Genomic DNA, 18,893 nt, shown 5'->3' on the forward strand with positions numbered 1-18,893 from the left:
CCATTTTAATATATTTTATTAATTTGAATATATTTTTGCTTGCTTTAAATAATTTATTTGTTTGAACGTATTCAACTAAATATTTTTTTAGATTAAATTATTTCTTTTTCTCAGTGTAGGTAACGGTGGGAATCAATTTCCACTTGGGTGCTATTGAAATTAAATTTAATTAATTTTAAACCTTTTACGATTTGACATTACATGCAACGACTACGAAATTAATTTTCTTTAATTAATTTGAAGCGATTCAGGTTCCAATAAAAGAAAAATTACAAACCGATACGGACTTGATTAAACCCGCGATATACTTTGCTCAATTTATTTTTACGCAGAAAAAAAAAACCGTTCTCCGGTTTGCAACAGTTTGCATGTTCAAACCTAGGATCAGGATTTGCATCTTCCCCAATTCCCTTAGGCGCTTGAAGAGAAGCTATTCCCTCGCATTCCCCGCAAAAAGATGGCTCGCCGAGCTCGCCGGAAATCGCAACCCCGCTGTCCTCGAAAACGGGACTTTGGACTGCAACTCTTTCGTTGCTATCACGGCTCTTCATTCCGCGATTTAGTGAACTAATATCTTCGGCACCGATAATAATTCACAACGATTTTCTTATCAGCCGCTTCGTTTGTCATAACGCGGATTAATTGTCCTCGATGTTCTTCCTTAATGCGAGTTAAATATTATTTAATAATTTATTTTTTATTATTTTATAAATTGTTTAAGTCAAAAATAAATATTTAGCTTAAAAAGAACAGATTGCAGAAAGCATGTAAGAAAAATCGAGATTTGAGGAGTTGAGTAAGGTCCGCGAGATAATGTGCATTTCTAGTCATGACTTTTATCGCGATAGCGGCGTTCATAGCATGCTCAGCGGTTATGTACGCATGTAAGTGCATTATGCTAAAAGCTAGGCAAACAGGGTTTATAAAGGAAGCCACGAGGGTAAAGAGGCTTGCAAAATAGGCGAACGAGAAGCGGATACGAATCCGATGTAACTGAGAGGGAAATAAAAAGGGAGAAAAAAGAAAATGCGAGACGCCGAGAGCACGTCGTGCTTTTAGCACGCCCAGTCTTGCTAATTCAGCGATTGTGTAATTCTGAAAGAGGATAAATGACCCGTAATCCCGCATCGCCTCGAACGACTTACGCGCTTACGTATATCTCGTACTTGATATTCTCACGTCCCGGAGAAAATCGCCCGTGACAGTTGCGCGCGATAAAAACTTTTTCTGAAAATATCCTTTTTTTTTCTTATTTTATTTTTAGCCCCGGAATTAAATCGCTTCGACGTTTCCTTTTATTCGATCGGGTTTAAATGGAGGAATTTTAAAAGCTGAATTTTAGAACGCAATTGCGTTTGGTTTTGCATAAATAAAACGTTTCATTAATTTTGAGAGACTTTAATACAAACATATGCAAATTAACTAAGAGATATTAGTATCGAACGGTACATTATTCTGAAACATTTTAATGGCACATGCCGCGTACTTGAGTTTGTTTGAATATTTTATATTATATTTATATCGAAAAGATTCAACGTATCATCTCGCCAACGCGAATCCAAGAGAGCTCGACTATAATTTGCGTGCCGGTAACGTCGCTACGATAAAAATATAGCCATACGGTCAGTTTCAACGTAAGGGGGTCAGCGGTGCTACGTGCCGCGTAGAGATCTCATCGAAACAATGATATCCAAAATGCGCGTGACACAATCACTTTAGACTTTCTTTCAGAATTAACAATCTCCGCTAGTTATTAATTTCTACACAAAGTCCTACTTTATAATTTCATGGTTTAATTATCACGCTACTCTATTTATTGAATCATATTTTATTATTAGACGCGCGCAATAAATTATTAAGCTTTAAATCCATATCAGTGATATAAATAGCTTTATGTATTTAATTGCAACGAGGAGGCAGAGCACACGGACGCGGCGCGGGCGAAAATCACCGAAATAATTTAATCGTAACGACGATAATTTGTCCGCGCCTTTTTCGTATCACACGTTCCGATCGGAGAGATCATTGAAACGCTAGATGAGAGACGCGATGCCAAACGCCGACTGGGGTTCGTCGAGGTGGATCGGATCAGACGCGCGTTCCTCGAAAGCTTCACTGAGCTTGCGTAGGAGAGACGAGTGAGCCAATCCTCTCGTTCCCCCGGGTTCGCCACGTGCTTTCGCGGGCAATGGGTTTGCGATGAGACTTGTATAAAACGAGATGAAAACCCGACGTATTTGTAACGGCACCGCGATGACGTCGTTAAACTCAATTTCGGTGTATCTGCAACGATTGACGGGTTTTACTACCGTCTACGCGGAACACGTTCCGAAGCTCTAGACGTGCAAAAGCTCGCTTTTGTATAACGATGTGACGAGATTAAAAATTTTCCCCTGAAATTCATCTTAACAATTAACGATAAGTTTTCGCACGCTCGGGATACTCACGGTAATCGAACAGCTAGGTTACATTATGGATACGATATCGCTTTACGATAACATCCTGAAACACGGTTTCATTATATAACGATAATGATACGATCGCCGCGTAATTAAACGTACGAAATATGTGCTCGGTACTTTTGTGAATTATGTAAAGTAGAAGCAGATTGTTGGCTACGGTGATAACTTAACCGTAAGTGTATGCCGATTAAAAGTGGGTGGGATACATTTAATCGATACCCCGTTTTGCCTTCCCCTTCGAAATTATTTGTCATTACCTAACACTTCGTTCTTTTACAACCCAGTGTTCGATTAATTACGTGAAGTAGAAAAGAAATATTACTAAAGATCTTTTATCTTTAGAGTTTTGATATATGAAAGCCGAAGAGGCAGAAAAATCGTAAACCTTTCAAATACAATAATAAATCGGTGCTGAAGAGACTATTATAGCCAAGAATCATACAATAATCGAGATATATATGGAAAAGTTTCTGCAGCTTCACGAGCACCTTTCGCTGCACGCCTGAATAGGAGTCGATCGTCTAAAAGATCGTTGCGTTCTGTCTCGTAACACCGCGTATTTCTTTTTCTATGTAACATAAATTTGACTTAACGATCCGTCCACGGGATAACAATGGAATGACGATTCGTTGATTCACCGCATAGGCATTTAGTTGTTACTTATTTGTTTATTCGATCGCTATGTTCTTTTATCGAAATCAATACGAGGCTCATATCAGGCGTGTATTGTTCGTTCGTTAAGTGTATACACGCCTTAAGAGCTGTGTTTAGTAACATTAGATGATATCGCGGCGAGATGCGCCGAAGTCGAAGCTCTAAATAAGAAATCACGATTTCCGCGGCTGTGCATCAAGGCGGCCATCAACGACGCCTATTTTTATCGCGGGACAAAGTTGCAGCTGTCGAATCATCGGCCGTTATAAATCTCCCCCGAGTCGCGGCAGAGCCTCTTCATTTTTAACGCTTTCTCTCAAAGAAACGGTTAATTACGTAAGTCGTCGCGGGACACATTTTCCTCGAGCGGTTTATTCTCACCGGTCGTTTCGAGGAGGTCGAATTCCGTGACGATTAGAGCATAAAATCAAACCGCTTTAGGCAACGGCAATAATGTGGGCCGCGAGTTTATTGCTGTTTCTGGAAGACGATTGTTCCTTCCTGTAGTTGGTCGATTTTCCCTCGTGCTCGTATTCCGACACAAACACGGAATTTTATGGCGCACCAAATTCGTAGATCGAAAGGTTTGCGCGATACGCCTCTGGCTTATCGATTGCACGAAATAAATTAATGTCACGTGACTGTGCATTAATAAAATCTCACCGTAAGTAGTGAGAATTAGGAAAACAGTTATGAGAGCGAAGAGCTAATAATCCATTAAACTATTTTCCATGCACGTATTTTTATTTTTCTATTTTATTTTTCTTTTAATTTGATAATTAGTCTCATTAATTACAAAACGTTGATACCTTTCTGCGATTTTCGGAGGGATAATTCCTTTCGGCGAGCGGGGACCCACGAGGTTTCAGTGTCAAGGTTCTCGAGGAAGAAAATAAATGGAACTAAACTCGAATAGAGTCGTAAGATCGCGGGGAGTCAAGTCCACGGTAATCTGCTTTTAACTTCTCGAGCGGGAACTCCAAGACTCTCATTGCTATCGATGCTTCCGATTGCTAGCGAAAGGAGATTACGCGCGCATCAACATAGAAGTTTTATCTAAGACAATTAAAGCCAAACGTTATAGTTAGAATAATGACTTTAAATTTAACTGTCGGTCTAGCACTGATAATTGTTACATAATTTCATGAGTAATGAATTATAAAATTTTTTAATTGAAACAAGTTTAATTAGATCAAAGATAAGGCTCTTCTTTATGCAGAAATTTCACGTATGAGGGATATAATGTAGACACAAGTGGTTAGAACAGGAAGAAACGAGAGGATTACGAAGATTTATTATCATCGATTGTAATTCTCGGGGAAAAAGAAGCCACTTTGTTAGATATCTATCGAGCGCGTCATTAATTTCTATTAAGCACTTTTCTTCATCGTGTAAAGAGAAAGAGATAACCCGAGTAATGAACAGTTTTATAGTTTCCACTCGCCGTACTCTCCGATCTCAATCAACGTGTGTAACGAGCCAGAAGATCGATCCGGCTCTTTGAGACTGTATTCAGTCGCCGCGCCGGTGGTTGATAGTTTTTTGAAATTGTAATTGAAATTATTATTTAATTTAAATTGCAATTAGTTGAATTAAAATTTTATTTAAATTATGTGAATAATTTTTCTAAAAGTTGTAGCAAATGTTCCACCATGTGCCGATATTGCTGCTTCGTTTCTTGCGTAACTAAAGAGTTCCTACAAAAGATTGCGTACAAATCCGTAGCTGGCAAAGAAGTTTCCTCTCAAAATACATCTCTGAAATAAGATTATCTGTTCTAGATAGAACAGGACATTTTAATATATCATAATTTATACAAATTTTTTTTTTTACCAGCTATTTAAGTTTATAATAGATTGCTAGTTATGATTTTAGCGTATTAAGTAAGTCAGAATAATTCACAGCGTACGAACTTTGCACAATCATATTTGATTGAAGGGACTTGGCGCGTAACAGAAAATACGCCGACCTAATTATACAGAATTGTAATTGCTTTTGAAAAATGGAAAATGTTGGTATGATAAGTTTTCGATATCTGCCGGTGGCAGGATGACAGAGCAAATTTCCATTTCTTTTTTGCACGCATATCTTTACATTCGTGAATAGTTGAACGTTTTTCTAGGGTTCTCTTAGCTATCTTTCCCTCTTTCTCTCTCTAGAACGGGCTATGCCTGTGACAGAAGGTTTGAATTTATTCATCCGATGACGAAGGGGACTAAAGTCATTAAAGTTTAAAATTAGGGCTTTTGAGAAATGTTGATTCGTATTACTGATGGATATATTTGCACGAGCCTCTAATAAATTCTCATTAGTTCTGCAAAGAAACAGATAAAATATTCATTATTAAATGCGAATGCAAAATAGAATATACGTGCAGATTTATAAAATAAGTATTTATAAAAATATTTACGGAAAATATATTTATAGTACTGTTTAATTAAGTAATTGAAACATAACTTGATGTAATAACGGCGAGTGATTGTAACGATCCTCAACATATTGTTGTCGGGAATACGTGAAGAAATTAAATTCTACTTGCAAATTCAATTAGATTGCGCGCAATGGTTTGGATAAGTGCGCGTATAATTAGTTTAAAATCAATTACGTGATAATTACAGCTGCGCCCTCGTCTAGAGCGGACGTAATTAAGGTGTTGCCGTAAATAAGAACAAATTGTAAAGAGTATCATGCATTTATGTATCATTCTTTAACGTTCGTGTCGTAAGATTACGAAAATGTCTTCGAGAGATTCCTAAATTAAATTTATATAATTGATTTCTTGAATAAAATTATTCAACGTACTACTTTAATTAGAGTAATAACGCGTTGAGCAGCGGTGATTTTTAAGAATAATTAAAAATGACTTTAATTAAAAATAATTTGACGTTGCCCATTTAACTGTGTGACGTTAACAAGAGACTTACGCGAAACTTTCACGTCTCGTGTAAACGTGACGAATGCCGACATTCACGGCGGACGCGCTCGTCCAGGAACAATATTTTTTGGCAGGCAACGTGCAAGCCATTAAACTCATTGCAAACCGAAGGATTTACGAATGCGATTTCCGTGCAATGGTACACGTCTGGTACGCATTCCCAGTAACAGGATTATTGGCGACAGATAGACAAACGGGCGTGTGTAGAAACGAGAAAAAGGTAGAAAGAAGAGAGAGAGAAAACCAACAAGTACGAAAGGTCGACGTCTTTTTTACGGAACTTGTCTCGAACCGCGGCAGACAATTTCGGGTGACGTTTCATGGGAAGCGTAAAGCGTTTTTCGATTACAATTGCGGTAACGACGTCCACTGAGAAAGCGATCTTCGGAGATAACCGAATCCCCTCGGACACCGGAGCGGTCTTGCACTTTCGTATCAAAGACTGTCTCGATTATTTTTCGAAAGTAATCCACTCGGGGGGAAGAGACTTGTAATTTAGATTGTAAGCTAGTTCTTTTTGTTAACAATAAAATTTTGCTCTATCGCCTTTTCTTAATAAACTTTTTTTTTTACGCGCGAGATATTTTTGCGAAGCTGGGCTTAACGGCGTCTCCGGTGATTCTGTTTCCCGATATAAAAAATATTTCGGTATATCTCGCACGTGCACAACGCTAAGAAGCGGAAAGACACATTTTCGTGATTCGTTTATGCGCGGCGGTATTTTTGCGTGGCTCGTAATTTCATTATTTTACGAGGTACGATTTGCGGGGCAAAAAACGGCTCGCGACGAAAATTTCAACGTTCATTCCAGACACGAGCTGTCACGTATAGCGGCATTTTGGGTGGGTTTTTCGTCAAAAGTTACATAAAAATTATCGTGATCTTTAAGCGGAAATTGATATATCACCTTTCTCTTTCCGTCCCCTTTTTTAAGAGATGTTCGTACGACAATAGGCACTTCAGGTTTTATCTCGATGGACTTGACGTCGACTTTGCGCGTTGAAAGCATCCCACCGCGGGGAGTCGAAAAAAAACTTTCAAGTCCGACAATTTTTATCATCTTCTCTCATCTGCGTTGTCCCGCGGTCTGGCCCTAAGGCGACCGCCTGTTATGCTTGTACTCGAACTTTTCGCCTATGTGTGACGGTTTCGCGTCGGCACGACGCGTATCTCGCGTCTTATCAAAGGCACGTTGGCACGGTCGGACGTCAGACGCCCGTCGCGAGAAAATGCGGCCGGCTTCGGATTTTAATCCTATGGAATTTTAATCTTCGGATTTTTCCTCACTCTCCCAAGTGAGGCACGAGGTCTGGAGATTTTGAAATGAAATAATTTACGTAAAATATTTACATATTAATTTATTTCCTACTTTTTGTTCCTTTATCTTCTTCCCTAGCTTTGCTCTCTGCATGAATAATATTTTTAATAATCGCCAGGGCTTTTTTGACGATGACGAAAAAAAAAATCGACTTGTCGCTCTCTTAACGCGTTTCCAGACTTTTTTGTTCCCATTTAGATTCGTCGATCTTATCATATGCGTCAATTCGTCACCTGTCTGACAGTTCTCTCAGGACCGGAGAGGAGAAAATATAAAATATCCATTAGTATTTAATTTTCTGCTACGTTCTTTTCATTTATAATTAACAGTATTTTTGCATAAAAATCTCGCATTTGATTTTATCGGCCCTGTTTATGCTTTTCGTGAATCGACTTTGTATTTGACAAGAGAAGCAATTAGACGAATAATTAAGGAGATGAATGACTGGAGCTATTTGAAAAAAGAGCTATTGAACTACGCCAAGGTCTAGGCATACGTACATACACTGGTAAACAGATATGGAGTTTGCTGCGACAACGGCGGCTAGCGTACGTGACTTCCCCCACTCTCGGCCGCCGAGTACGGGGAGGTGTAGTAGGCCGCGTTTCCCCCTCAGTCCTTTGTGACCGGCGCTCCGCGGTACATCTACGTGCGCGCATCGTGTGAGATTCGACGCACACCACGACAAGGTTACGTACGTTAGCCGCCGTCTTCGCAGCAAACGCTATATCTGTCTGCCTTTCGATCTACATATGTGTGCGTACACGCAAGGAACGCTTTCTCGCGGCTCGTCTCAAACGAGAACGAGATCAACGCTCTAACACAAGTACGTTGCGATGATGTAAGTTTTTTAGTAATTTTATTCGATCGGATTATCAAGCAAAGCCGGGAATTATTTTTATTTGAATTTAATGAATTTTGCGTCGTCCAGATTTGCCTCGAGAAGGTTTCGCCTCTTCTTCTGAGTCTTTATACTCCTAAATTAAATAAAATTAGGGTAAATATATAGATCCGTGTATTCTGTGGAGATTTTTAAACGATATTCTGCTCATGTTTCTTTAATTGCTCGACATATCTTGCATATTGATGCGTTCGTCAAATTCATTCGGGTTATCTCGCAGCAGAGAATCCTCTGGTGCGGCCGTAAAGCGACACGTTAGTGTATCAGTTCTTGCGAGCATCGTCGCTTGCGGTACCGCAGTTTCGCCCCTTGTGATGTGATAGCTTCCGTCTCGTGAGATATCTGGGCCAGCGTGAGGACAGAGGAAAGATCAGGTGCCACCGTTTCGATGCGCAAAATTCCTTATATAGCGGGATTATTACGGTCGGTTCAGGCATTGATACAAATACCGTTAGAATTTTTTAAATAAATTACTTTGCTTTACTTGTTATAAATTTATAATTATCTCCTCCACGTATATAAATGTATTAATATTATTAAAAATATCTTATCATTTGTAATTAAATTTCAAAGATATTATTTAACAAAAATAAATTAATAAATAATTAAAAATAGGTTGGGATATTTGCTATAAATTAAATTGTAAGACTCGGGAGATAGTCTGTCTTGATTATTTAGAGTAGCGACCAACATTTGCTTCCGCTTGACTAACCTGCCTGTAGGTGCACGTGGTGGCCGAATCTGACTTCCACCTGTCGAATAAAAACGCCGATTGCGCCGTGCGTACCGTGCGATAAGATTTGTACTAGTACACCCACGAGAAGGACCACCCAGCCCCAGCCACCCTCCGGGTAGTAATGTTGCCTCAGCGTGAGCAATTGTCTGAGATCCGCGACCAGCTGACGCGGTGGTCCGTGCATTCGCTCCGGGGCCGCGGGCGCGTGATCGCTGCAAGCGACTCCGCTGTCGTGAATCGACAATCGCGGTAGCGATCGACTTCGATGAAGCGTTGTGGCGCCGATCGGTGCCGGCGGGCTCGCCGGATCGGCTGTTTTAACCGCGTCTCGATTCGAACGGTTCGGATGCTTCCACGGACGACCGAAGGGGAGATGCGACATCCCGCATTTTTCGCATCTTCTCACGTGGCCACTTTTTTCGTCCTCCACGCGGCGGGCGACATCCGCATCTCGATCCCCGACGATGATCCTCGCGGACCCGGATCGTCGCTGTTTTCCGGAAATGCGATCGTTTTTGGCGACGGAGTGAACGACCTTACGAGACGCCTCACCCCGAAGAGAGTCTCGAAATGTGCTCGACGCGGCGGCGGGTACAACGACATTGTCCCCGTGAGGATATCCGCGGCTTCGCGGCGAACTGATTTCCATCCCGTCTTCGCAGTCATTTTTACGGCTCCCGATATCTCTCGCGTGCTCGTTCGAGCCGATCGTTTTATCGGCAGTTCGAGAACAGTGTACGGATTCGGATGAATTGTTTATGTAATTTTTAGAATCGTTACACTTTTCGTTACTTCCTTCGCACATCGGAAGATTGAGATCGCTGGCGATATTACCGTCGTCGTTATTTATCTTATCGCTACTTATTATATTTTCGCCGACGTCCGATTTATTGGTAATATAATTTTTATTGTCGTAAATTGATTTTTTATCTTGCTCCGGGAGTTCCTTATTATTTTGCATGTTACAATTTTTAGTGGCGTCATTATTTAAATGCTCCGTTGAGTGATCGTCAAATTTTGATAGGCCGGGCGGCTCTGCGGTGTACTTAGCGCGACGATTGTAGTCGGTCCAAGATTTGACGATTGCGCCAGCCTCGCTCGGTGATAACACCACAGCTGTTGCAGACGTTAGTTGGTATTCTCCAACTTCAGAATCCACGCGAGAGGCTGCCATTATCAGGATTTCCCTGTCTCAAACTTCATGGCGTCACGTGGAATTTTATCTTCATTACCGTCCTTATTATTTTTGTCACTGCCCTCGTAATTGTCATTTTTTTTCTTCCACCTTGTTTGGTCTTTTCACGATCAGAGATCCGCGATTCAGAAAACACTCTCGAACTTTTGCAATCGAAACGCGAGACTAAACCGCAGGAAAATGTTTGACGCACCATTTTGTACAAACAAATAATTCTAATTTTATTTTATGAAATTTATTTTAATAAATATATTAAAAATTAGTTTATTAATTTATATAAAATATATTTGAAAAATAAAATTGTTTTTTTAAATGTATGTTAAAGTCCACTAGTTGCGGCATCTTTGAAAGTTAAAATAAACTTTTAAAATGAGGAATTTTTAAATTACTGAAATAAATTGCGACTGCGTTGCCCGCGAGATTTTCATGAGAGTCATCTCTCGAGAGCCGGTGTCGGAGATGAAAAATATCTTAAAGAAGCTCGCGTAATTCTGATTAAACGTAACGAAACGAGCCCCCTGCTCGCGAAACGATGTGGTGGCGAAAATTCGTTGAGCACGACGACCGGGCGCGACACGCTCAGCGCGCGAACTGAGCGTTCAACTCGGCGCGCGAATGCCGTCTCTGAATCTCTGATCTCTCTGCGGCTGCGGCTACGGCTGGTGCGACGCGTCTCCGAAGAGTGGAGAATCGTCGTTCCTTCTTTCTCCGTCTCTGCCCTTGCGTATTTCGCCTTGAATCTATTCCACGTGACACTCCATTTTCATCCCACCGCGAGCGACCCACCGAAAGAAAAACTCAGCTTTAGCTATAACTTTATATTTCTAATTAGGCAAGAAGATCGAAGATATATTTATTTATTAGGAATATAAAATACGCGTTTTGCTTTGATGGTTACAGGTACTTTTCGGCTATGATTTTTTTTCTTAGCTCTTGCAAATGCAAATGATTTAGCAGTTCTTCTCGATGAAGATCTTTCCTCGCCTTTCTCTTTCCAATTCGTTTGTTATGTTGATTGATTCCTCCAAGAGTGTAAGTACTCTTGTTTGCTTCTTATATTGACCAGTGTGACGCACTGGAATTGCCGAAATAATCTCTTGGGTATTTATCTTAGACCGTAATAAATCATATTTGTGCGTATATCTTTGCGCGTCTCTAAAAGCTTGATTAATTTTTCGAAAGTAATTCACTGAAATGCTTTTGTATTTTATTTCTTTGGAAACAAATCTTGATTTTGTAATAGCATTAACAATAATCCCTAATAATGAGTCTTGCAATTGATTGATTAGGTTGTATGAAATCCACGAATGCAAATTTATTTTCTAGTTTCTTTTATCGAATTTTATATAAAATATATCAGTATAAGAAAATAAAATTATTTCAACGATTTATTATATTAAATCTTTTTTTAATTACACAAATAAAGAAATTATAAAATAAATTTGATTTCACTCTTTAATAAGAATTTAACATTAAATTGTGCGCAACGACACCGACAACTGTCGCTAAGAGATATAAATTAGTCTCGAAGTGAACGGGAAATATTAAATTTTGGATAAAGTTTTGATAAAGTTTGGATAAAGTTTGATCTAATGAAATTTTTATTTTGACTCGAATTTTTTTGTCTGATCGCCAAATGATGAATGATCGAATACTTTCGCCACTTCGTAATTCACTAGGCGGAACAAATCGCGCGGAGAAACCACTTTGTCTTCCCTCGCCGTGGGTCCACGTTCGAGCGTTTCGTGACCATTGTGCGCGGATAAATAATTAGTCGGTTAAATTACACTCGCCTTCTCCATATAAGCTGATGAGCGAGAGGTGAAGCTGTGCACAATGTATATTACGCAAGACGTCTGCGTGCATCATTTGCTTCTTTCCCCATAGGGTTCCCCATAGAACGAACGAGGCAAACGAACTTTCGGAAGTGTCTCGTAATCAGTCTTAATTTTTTTTCCCCAACTCCCGTAATTTATCTCCGCTTACGTAGTCGTGCCTGCTTTTAGCTGCGGGCTTTAGGTGGTCGTTTTATGAAGAAATAAAAATCTAAACTGCCGCAACAGCTCGACCTTTTCATTTTTTTCTACGGGAGATCCCTTCGCGAATCTCGCACGGCTCTTTTGACGATCCCTTCCGCGTAAATCCCTACCGGTTTCACGCCTTTCTTTTTTTTGCGGACATTATCCTCTCGTTGCCCGGAATATATGAATTGAGGAAACGCGCAGCTGCCATTACGGTTATATATCATCGGATTACGCGGATATTTTATTAGTCCGAGATCAATAAGCAACCGTGGAAAGTGGAGTACGGAAACTTCATTCAACGAGATGTTCCTTTGCCTGGTCGTTATTTCATTTCTAAGCATCCTGCATATTTTAACGGAGCTTTCACGTTTTTATTTATAATGCTTATTAATCTTTAATAAATTCGCAAACTATTTTTTTGTAACAAAATTTACGAAATTATATTTAAATTAAAATGTTTAAATCAAGTCTAAGCAATTTTTTATGTTAAAAAAAAAATAATAATAAGCAATGGAGAGGCGTGACAATTATGAAGATCACATTGCTAAATGCGATTTGCTTAAAATAAACTTATTCGTCATTAGAATGACTCGCAGTTTGTAAGAGGGTAAGGGTTAGACTGTTAAAGACTTCAGTCTGCTTTAACACAAAATGTTCAAGTCATGCTTGGGTTATTCGTCTGTGAGCCCGCTAAGACATCGTTAACGCGCTTTTTGCGTGTCACGTTTCAACTCGTTATTACGTATCGATTCGATATAGCTCTTTATACAAGATGCGAATCGTTCACAGAAGGTAATGTCCCCCAGCAGACAAGGCAAACGCTGAAGAGCTATTATACGATCAGGATGTCGTGTCTGACGTGACGTAAGAGGTGACACGAGCTGAAGCACCTAAATTACAGCGTAGACAGTTTAGGCTTTTCCTCGTAAAATATAATTGTCTTCTCACATTTAATATTTCTGCTTCTAATTTACACAAGTTTTAATTCGCATTTATTCTAACTAAACTTTGTAAATTTTTGTTAAATATATTTAATTTATAATAATATTATTTAATAAATTTTAATATATTTATTAATTAATATGCACAGTAAATAATAAAAACGTACTCGTACTGATAAAATAATACATTACACATACATACATGTATGTACGTATGTATGTAATTGATAGTATTGGAGATAATATTCGATATTATATGTGAGATAATGTTCGACATAATATTTAAAATAATGTTCCAAATAAAATCTTTACAGCGCGTTAAGGTGCGTTGAAGCGTGTATAATAGAGCGAGGAATGTACACAAACAAAGTCGGGCGGGTGACCGGGCGGGCGGGCTGCGTACGTGCCTCGTGCGATTCCCGTAGTAATTGCTCTCGCATTCTTCCGCCGGCCGGTGCGCAGCACACAGATAGAAAGGCGCTCCTCACATACAGATCGAAAAGTACTTACATTACATTTGACGATAAGCATTATCGGCTAACGCAAATTAGTTTCTGTGACTGATCTTTACGCGGAGAGTAATCTATAATGCAAGTAGGTACTTAGTACGGAATACTTCTAATTACTTATCACGCAGCAATTACGAGTCTTTCTATCGTACTCTTACGTTCTTTTTTTACATTAAAAAGTAGTTTTCTCCACGAGTACGATTTATTGTTAGTCGCGGCAGATATAGGTTAGGTTTTAATATTTTGTAGATTTTAACTAACCAAAAATTGTTTCTATTTCTGTTTAGATGAAAAGCAAGACCTATCGATCCGACATCCTTGACGTTTTATTAACAAAGCTTAGTGCTTTGAGAAGTTAAAGTGTTTCGCCGCCGTTTTACTGAATATACATACGAACTGTAACTAGTTCGTCGTTCCGTGTCTCGGGAGTGTCATTTAGTAGTCGCGCGATTTTGTAGTACCGAAGTTTAGGAACGTGAGTGCCGAGTCCAGGTCGCGCGAAAGGCTTAGTGTGATTTTTTTTTTTATTAGCTTTCGCGATTAGAATCACTCGGTCGCGGTTTCGCGAATGTCCAGTGCGCGGAAGGATGACTCGTCACGTCCCATCTGAGAGGAGGAGCAGGCCCGGGACGGGCATCCTGCATCAGCGGAGCAACCCTTGAGTAAGAATTATTTTTATTTGTATAAAATTAGAAATCTTTCAATTAATTAATATAATATAATATAATACAATAATAGAAACATTTATTTGTAATTGTGCAACTTGAAAACTGATTAGTCTTTTTTAAATACTGAATAGTATGTTGGATGCTCCTTCAATGTAATTTTTTATTTTTATGTTACAGATTACGTCGATCATAACTCCGCTGCTGCGCATCTATTGGTGAGTAAAAATAATTTTTTTTTACAATGTTAGGGGAATTGTCTCTTAGATTTGATATTGTTAGAGAGTATAGAACATAAGTTCGACGCAGATTCTTACATTGAAGGCATTCCGTTGCTTTTTGTGTCCGAATGACTCCCGGCACGATCGTCGCAAGGAACATCGAGATAATTGAATTGGACATCTCTCTTCTTTATTTTTGCAGTCCCGAACATTCGGCTAAATGGTACAAATTCGTTTTGGTGTGTTAATCGATACGCCGAAACAAATTCACACCTGTTTTCGTTAAATTAATTAATTAAAATGTATTTAAAAGTATATTGTTATTTGATAACGGTGTATTATTTGTCGGTTTCAATAATTAATATTGCGCAACATAAAAATCATTATTAATATTTAGGATTATTATTAGAATTAATATTTAGGAATATTAATATTTTAATTTTTTTAAATTACCATAAATTACGTACATATTTTGCTCAAGTAGTGGAGAAATGTCTTATGCAATAAAATTTTTTTTTTTAATTGGGTGGGCATATACATAAAAAAAACATTGAAAACATTATTTACTCGTCCGTTAGGCATATGCCTGATAGATTGATTGTGAATCTCGCGTTTCGTCGTAGTAAAGTTCGGGCAACTCTAATATGTATCTTTCATAAGTGTGATAATTCTGCGGCAACTTTCATCGCGCGCGAAACTCCTCTCACATGTTGCGGCGCGTGCTTGGCGAACAAGGAATATAAGGCAGGAAACGGGAAGATAGGGATAAATTATTGGCAGTGGATAGAAGAGCACTTATACATATATCGAGGTTTAACGAGGTCAATGTGCTGAGAAATAGGTCGACATCAAAACTAAGCAGAGCCATAATTCTCGAGAAACTTTAGTTCCCTTTATCTCTTAGTCATAATTGATAAAACGATATTGTTTTAAATTAAATTAATATTTAATAATACCGTAATGAAAAATTAATTCAGCTGTTTATTCAGTTAACAGAAATTAAGTTTTATAAAATTATTCTCTATTGATGGGGAGGGTAATTGCAACAATTAAAATTTTCTGCGATAACCGTATCTCATACGTTTTTTATAAATATATGAAAATATATAAATTGAAGTATACGGTATACGACTGCGTTTTGCGTACAATTCGGATTAATTTAATATCGATTTAATTTGAAAGTTATTCGGGAAATTCGACTCACCAGCTGTGTGCCACGGATGGTGATAGAATTTCACGTTGGCCGGCAACGCGACGGTGGCAGGGATAGAGAATTGTAGGCCCGGTCCCAGAATGTGCACGAGAGTGCCGACGAAGGTAACCACCCAACCCCATCCTCCTTCGGGGTAATAATTTCGGCATAGCAATTTTTTCGCTTGCGTTCGAGGGTTGCCCTCCGATTGAACGATCGTATTGTTCTTTTGTACGACGTCGCTGGCCTCCTTCGGGTGATTCTCTCTCGTAGACGAGTCGGGAACCGCGTAGCTTCTTTTGTCGGGCGTGTCTATAAGCGGCCAGGATCGCGCGCGAGATATCGACATCACAGACGGCCGGACGATTTCTTTCGCGGCTACGTGCCCGTATCGCGGTCGATCGAGCTGTTCGCGCACACGGTAGTCGCCAACATTTTTATCGCACGCATCGACACTGCGTGAGACCACGCGCGTTTTATCGGCAGCATGCCGCCGATCGTCCTGACAGTAGCGTGCGTTCTTCCCATGCGTGTCCCCTTCGCGACGACTGCACGCCAACGTTTGTCGACTTGACGACGCACGAAGCACACCTGTTTTACGCTCGATACCGGTCCACGTGTCTCGTCAAATCGAGAAAAGCTATTTCTCTTATTGTCTCCGTTCCTATCGGATTAGTTTAATACACCTTTCAGCGGTTGTCTTGACTAACAAACTACTAGAAAATAATTAGATAAATAATAAAAAATATAAGGTTGGCAAAATATGTAATGAAAAATTTGTCCGTTTTTATCTTAACTGATGAATTTTTTAATAAATTTTTTTAAATATTTTTTACTTTGTTATTGTATTAATTGATTGCTACATATAATAACGGAATTTTTAATAGTCTGTCTTGAGAACGTTATCGATTTCGGTAGTTGGTGAGTCAAGATTAATCAAGTATCTTTTGTTCACGTCTGAGTATAAGAAACGACTGATGCGAGATAATTTGGGGTGATCATGATGAATTAATGATCCGCCGAATCAGCTGTTATAAATTGCCGCGCGTAGCTTCTTTGTATCGCAAGATTGATCCATCGGTGATCTTACTTAATGCGTTTAAATACTTTAGATGAAAGTCGGGCTTTCTAAATGCTCGATTTTAATAAGTTCACGGTGCGAGTTCCTTCTCATTGTGCAGCACCGCAATTTATTATGTCTATAAATGCATTGCTTGATAGCTGCAGCGCAGTTTCGCCTCCGTTCACTAAAAGCCTGCGTCCGTTTATTGAATTATCGAGCTAAACTTTTCCGCAAAAACACCGTTCGATATCATTCATTAAACATGATTCGTTATAACCCTTTTTTTAATTTTCTGTTCATTGTAACTAGAAATTTAGTAAATGTAATTAATAAAAAAATTACTTGTGTATAAAATTTTAAATTTATAATTAAAAATAATTAAAAGATAAGTTGAGATGCATAATTTAATTTTTAATGAGTTTACATATTAAAAGTTTTTTTATCAACACAAGATTAACAAATATATTTTGCGATAAATTTTTTTTTTATTAATAATAAAATAAATTTTATACCAATTGTAAGAATTATTATTTTTAATGAATAAATAATGTAGGTAGGAATTGACACAGTTGCAAAATAGTTCGGAACAATTATCTCGTTACAGAAATGATAATAGAGATAATGGTCGAATGATAAATGAATACGCGTTAGGCAACGCGTTTAATCAACTGCATTTAATCTCCGCGCGAGAATGGAATACGCCGTGAAACTATTACCGAGGTCGGTTAATAGGCTTGTCTTCGTGGACCGATTTACGATTACGTGCGGTCGCGTAAATTCACGGCGCGGACAAAACTTCACACAAAAGTTTTTCGATCGAGGCCGCGAAAACAAGGCGAAGTATTCGTGGGGATAGGGAGGTCACAAAGCCGCACGGCGCTTTCCGCGAGATGTAACTTGAGGCGCGACAACGATTTCGTGGACCAGCGCTCGCGAGATCGATCTGGACCGGGATGAGGTAACCCGATCGAGCCGCTTAAAATGAAGTTGTTGGGGCGAAATCGGCGGATTTGCGGAACGTAGGGCTTCGCGCGATGCCGTCGACTGATGCCTCGCTCTGGCGAGGACGGGCTTTCCCTCTATTCCCTGCGCTCCCTTCCCTCAAGCTCACCGACGTCGTCTCTCAAACACTACCGCTGCTTGGCAAAGACCACGTCGTTATTGCCAATATCGTTGCTTCGTCTTGCAAGTCTCACTGACCTCGTACCTGCATTTCTAGATTCGTATTCCTTAAAAGATCGAACGTGCGAGTGACGACATTGCATAAATAATATCACGAGATTTATATTATATTTCTGAGAAACTAGCGACAGTTTCGTCAGCTTTTATTTACGCTCGAATGTGATATAATTTTATATTTGCATTTTTTTTTTTTTTAATAATAAAAACTTAGATTCGTTAAAATTCTCGTTAGTCAACGGTATAACTTTTTCGTCAAAAGTTATTTGTAAAAATAAATTTCTAATTTAAGTAACGCGAACCGATTTCTGGTCACGTTATTTTCGTGGATTCGACGGTAATGAATACCGCGTCGAGCGAAACGCGATCGCGAACGAAACGCGAGGAAGAGCGAAAGAAATGCGTCCGTCACGCCTCACCGATGTCGTATATCCGCGACTTTAGGACGGCGGATTTGAGAGGAGCATCCGTTTTTTTGCAGATCTTACAGAACGCCTACGAAGTTAAAGCGTTGACGGGAAAAAAAGTGGCAATTTCTGGGAGGGTTCATCTGTGTGTCACGCGTTTTTTTGGTGCAAGTATTATGACCCACGATATCACGCGACATGCATAAATTATATGACGTAATTATACTTTAGGTTATATATTGAGCAACGTAAGCCAGCTCGTTTCTATCGTCATGCCGGGTCATTCCTCTGATATAAACGTGCCGCCGGCGAGTGTTCCCCATAAAACGTCCCTTATATTCCGCTTAGTTTTTAAAATGCCATCGGCATGCACACTCTAACTCATCCGGCGATTAAATATATGTGCGATGAGATTTACACAAAATTGGTAATTATTTTGTGAAAATTAAAATTAAAATTTGTCTTTTGTAGAACTCGTGTTCAATTTAAAA

General features: G+C 39.2%; 1 protein-coding gene and 1 long non-coding RNA gene across 2 annotated transcripts in view; one reads left to right on the forward strand and one right to left on the reverse strand.

The window, feature by feature from the left end:
* Nucleotides 1–18,893, forward strand: part of LOC139105417 (uncharacterized) — a 120,710-nt gene that overhangs the window by 8,195 nt on the left and 93,622 nt on the right. Inside the window, exons 2-3 of the long non-coding RNA XR_011546182.1 lie at nt 13,963–14,337; nt 14,521–14,558. This is a non-coding gene — a long non-coding RNA (uncharacterized lncRNA). The remainder of the gene's footprint in view (nt 1–13,962; nt 14,338–14,520; nt 14,559–18,893) is intronic.
* Nucleotides 1–18,893, reverse strand: part of LOC139105372 (uncharacterized) — a 37,346-nt gene that overhangs the window by 7,364 nt on the left and 11,089 nt on the right. The gene's annotated exons all lie outside the window — the stretch shown is intronic.

This window comes from Cardiocondyla obscurior, linkage group LG09 (genome assembly GCF_019399895.1).
Source record: "Cardiocondyla obscurior isolate alpha-2009 linkage group LG09, Cobs3.1, whole genome shotgun sequence".
NCBI classification, from domain to species: Eukaryota; Metazoa; Arthropoda; class Insecta; order Hymenoptera; family Formicidae; genus Cardiocondyla; species Cardiocondyla obscurior.